Here is a 4,682-nt window from a genome sequence, read left to right as displayed (position 1 = left end):
GAAATGAGTGTGTTGATTGTGTTTAGAGCCCAGGGTGTATTTTTAAGTTCTCCATTGGTTTGAGATCATCCTCCATCTACTTGCTGGTTGACACTTAAGTAACCAGTGGGGGGATGGGGGACCTGTGCCCACTCGTGGCTCCGTATAAGAGACCATAACCTTATCCTCACTCTTCTGTGCACAAAGCTGCCACCTCTGTCCGACCCACCCACCCCCCCCAAATTGAAGCGCCCACTCAAGTGCCCCCAGTAAATGGCCAATCCTCATCTACTTTCCCGGGACCCTCCTCAGCTCCGTGTGCTCCCCGCAGCCCAGGAGTGATGCAAGCGACCCCATCCTTCAAAGGGGAGGGCAGGCGCTGGAACGTGCTATAAACGACGCCCACTCCCAGGCTTTCAAGCCCCCAAACGGATTCGATTGTTGTTTCGCGGAGCTTTTTTTTTCTTCCTCCGAACCTCCGAAGTGTTCTCCCTTCCCATTGGCCAAAGCTGCCCCTTGACGCCACCCTGGCCTTGCTCGCTGATTGGTCCATTCTGGATGTGCCCAAGCCTTTTTCCCAGGGTGTGGCCCCCCCGCCCCCAACAGGGTTCTGACCCCTGGCTCCTCCCTTCCCCCCCAAGCCCCCCTCTCTGTTCCGAATGGTACCGCCCTGGCTCGGCTCCCCCAAGGCCCAGGCCGCTGCCCTTAGGGCCCCCGGACGGGGCGGGGCACGCTGGGGACGGGCAGAGGGCGGTGGTGGCGCCTTCCTGCCGAGCCCGAGGCCGCCCCCGCCACCCTTCTTCAGGCCTCGTAGGTCCCACTTTCCCCTGGGCAGCTTTCGTCCTGCTACAAGAGCCCCGTCCCGTCTGTGCGGGTCCCCACCGTGGTCTTTTGGTCATCCCGATCAGTATTGTTAAATCCCTGCCCTCGGCGCTCCACACACGCCCATCCGCCTCCACCCTCGGGTTCCCGCAGCACTCCCCTCCCGAGCCTGCCGAAGCCCCGGCCCCCCTTCCCCGAGGACTGTCCATCCCCAGGATCCCCCTCCCTGCGTGTGGCCGTTCCTCCCAACGGCCTCCCCTTCGCGGCCTCCCCTCCCCTTCTTGGCCAGCGTGGTGGAGCACTCCTGGCCCACCCCCTCCCTTTCTCCGTACCCCCGCACTCCCTTCTTATGTTGTCCCTTCATGTCCCTCTCTAAGTCCCTCCCACACCATACCCCCCCCATACACTCTTACCCCTCCCTCCGAGGCGTCCCCCGGCGCCCCTCCCCATCCCCGCTTGTGTATGCCCCTCCCACCCACCCTGTCCTTTTGTCTCCTCTTTGGTCTCTAAGTCCCCCGCCCCTCCCTCACTCCCGCCCTCTCTCTCTACGAGCACGCTCTTATCTTCCCCAGGTCCCAGCGCCCCGCCCCCTGGCCGCGCCCCGCCGGCACCCTCCCTCCCGCGGCCCCATCTCCGCCTCCCGTGCTCCGCCCCCGCCCCCCCGCCCCGCGCGGCTCGGGCCCGCCGGCCGGGCCGACCTCCCGGGCTCCGGGATCGCTCCTCCCGCCACCGCCGCCGCTAACCGACCCTCCCTTCCCGGGCCGGCGGCTCGCGCTCCCGCGCGCTATCCGCCGCACACGCGCTCCCTCTGCCCCGCCTCGCTCGCTGGTTCGCCCGCCCAGGCCCTGCAGCGGCGGGTCCCGGAGCTGCACGCCGCCCGCCCTCGGGGGAGCCTCGGCGCCCCGGGGCCACGGGCACTTCGCGGGCGGGTGAACGACCCGGGAAGGCGAAACCGGGCTGGGTCGCCCCTGCCCTGCCCAGCCCAGCCCGGCCCGCGGAAGCCGCCCGGAACGCAGGCGCCCGTCGGAAGTGTTTGGGCGATGGGCCGGCCGCGGCGCCTCCCGTAGCCCAGGCCTGGCTGGAGCGCGAGGGGAGATGCCGGGAGCCGACTGCCCCGGGATGGTTTTACGCGAGCGTGCTCCCGATTCCCTCCCCAAAGCTGTGTCACCAAAGCGCTAAGAGCTTACCTGGGACTCGAGGCCGGAGGGACGGGGTTGGGGGCGAGGGGGCTCTCCCGATAATTCCGCAAGGGACCTCAACTGCGGACTGTGAGGCCCAACGGGGCGAGGGCCGGTGACACGCCCGCCCGGCCACCCAGGCAGAAAAGGCGAGCCCGCGCCAAGTATCTGGGCTCTTGCCACCAGGCCCAGGTCTCCCCATCACGCCGCACAGACCGATGTTACCTCTGGGCCTTTGTACTGACCCGCGTGGAGGACTGGCATAAACCCTCAGTCCGGGGTTGGGGACGCCGCTCGGGTAGGCAGAAAACCCAGCCATGTGCCAATAGGCACTTTAAAGAAATGTGTGTATGATGATGCCCAAGTTGACCATGTTTCTCTGCTGAACCTCTTCTGGGCCCTCGCTTAGTCTTACATATTTACCCACCAGACTAGAAGCTCTTTGAAGGGGGCCCTGTTAGTCGCTGTGGTTCAATCAATGGATCCCTTGTGACTGGCGGACAAGTGTATGTGTTTGTTAACCGCCGCCTTTGGGATCTGTGTCGTTATTGTGTGCCCTAAGGTTGTAAACTTGGGAGGGCCAGGACGGGGTAGGGATTATTAGCTCGTGCCAGGCACAGCATGATGCCCAAAGAGATGGGCAATGAATGTTTTTTGACTGGTGGAGCTAATTATGTAGGAGGCAGATGCTTACCTCCTCCTGGTCCCCAGAACTCCCAGTCCCAGAGCTGGTTGTCCTGAGTGAGGAAGAAACTAAGGACCTGCCTCAGCTCACTCCCAATCTGAGACTGATTTGCTGGCGCCAGATCCTGTCGCATTCACGATCAGGACACATGGCATGATGTGACCTTCTAGTACCACGAATGGGTTTGCAGGGAGCCATAAACTCTCCACTTTCGCTCCCATCAGTTTGCAACTGGATCTGGGAGGAAGGAAGTAGCCAGTTTTTTCTGTGTGAAACAAACTGTCCCATATAAGGATCAAACCTGTAGTTCTCTCATCCATTTCCCTCAAGGCCAGGCTAAACCCCAATCTGTCTGAGGCAGGAGGCTGCAAACAACTGGACACCATCAACAGCAGTTCACTCCGGGGGAGGAGGGGCAGTGGAAGTACCCCTTCCTCCCATTTATGGATGCAAGATTCACCCTGTACTTTGCAGCGCCTCATTTGTAACCTGGTCACTGTGAGAGTCATTCCAGCTCCCTGCCCACCTCATAGCCTGTCCCCCAGGCAGACAGGTCCTCTCTGTCTTTACTCAGCCCTACACTGTCTTCACCCAAGCCAGCCTGCTCTAAATGGACATGGTCAGTGATCCAAGCAGAAACTGAAACAGTAACAATCGGACAGTGTCAAGAGACTCGGGCAGAGATGCCTCGGAGCGCCCGGCCTCCTCCTCCGCCTTGGCACAGATGTTCTTATTGTCCTGGAAAGAAATAGGAAATTCCCTCCCCAAGCGTGGAAGGGGGGTGCTCCAGGGCTTAGCCCCCAAGAACAGAGTTGCTGGCCCAGCCCAGCCTCTCTGCCTCCTCATTATTCAGAATAGGACTGTCACCATTCCTCTTCCTCTTCCTAGCCAAGACTGGCTCCCTGGGCCATTTGTCCCCCTCACCGAGGACATTAAGGGGAGTGGGACTAGAGCTGCATGAGATTACTAAAATCTGGGTGGTTCTCTTTAGGGACCGTTAGGACATCAAAATACATATTTGGAAAATGCTCACAATTAACACTGGGAGAAAAACAGTAAACACAGTGTCACTTTGCCAGGCTCAACAGTTTTGTTTTGTTTTGTTTTGTTTTGTTTTGTTTTGTTTAAATGCTAATGGCCTCAAATGGGGAGCAGCATCCATCAGTTAAATAAACAAGCCATTAGACTGAGACTAGAAGTGTCAACACATGACTAATCTACTAATTGTGAGCTGGTGAGGAGCGAGGCAGCAAAGCACGCTGGAGACTGTGGAGTAGGCAGCTGAAACACCCAGTATGTGGGTTTGGGAGCTAATAAGATCTGAGTTTGAATCCTGCCTCTACCAGTTGTTCGCTGTGTGGCCTTCTGTTTCTCATTCTGTACAATGGGGGACACCAGCAGTACCTGCATTGCGGGGTTGTTGTGTGGATGAACCAAGAGACTACAAGTCAAGTTCATCGTAAGTGTTCCACGCCTATTAAGTGTTATTGATAACGACAAAGTACCTAGTAAATGGTAGACATTCAAAAACCATCAGCAATAAAGATGAAAAGCAAATGACTTGCTAGATATGAGCCAAGAAAGGTGAATGTGGACTCTCAGTGGGACTCCTGGTGTCCCCACACCCTCCCAAACACACCTGGCAAAGGGATGCTTTTGGTTGGTTGATTCCAACTTCGTAAGGCCATGCCTTTAACCTAGGATTAGCCCCAGCTCTTAAGGCCCACTGTCCTGTGCCAGAGTTGCTGGATTCTGGGGCCTTCTCTCCTGACACCTATCTAAGAAGCTTGGGTTAAGCTGGTCCTTACAGGTGAAGAGCAGCCTGGCAGCATCCTGGACACCCTTCCCCAGCCTGCCAGACCTGTCCTGTAAAGAATATTCTGGGCTGTTCTTGACTGCCTCTTTCCTGTTGTGTGTGGACACAGGTGGGAATCACATATTCAGAGGGGTCAGAGTGAGGAAGAAGGAAGGCAGAGAGGGGTACACAGGACTCCCAAGAGAGTACCTTGACCTGGACA

This window comes from Lutra lutra, chromosome X (genome assembly GCF_902655055.1).
Source record: "Lutra lutra chromosome X, mLutLut1.2, whole genome shotgun sequence".
NCBI lineage: Eukaryota > Metazoa > Chordata > Mammalia > Carnivora > Mustelidae > Lutra > Lutra lutra.
Note: the sequence above shows the minus strand (reverse complement) of the source record.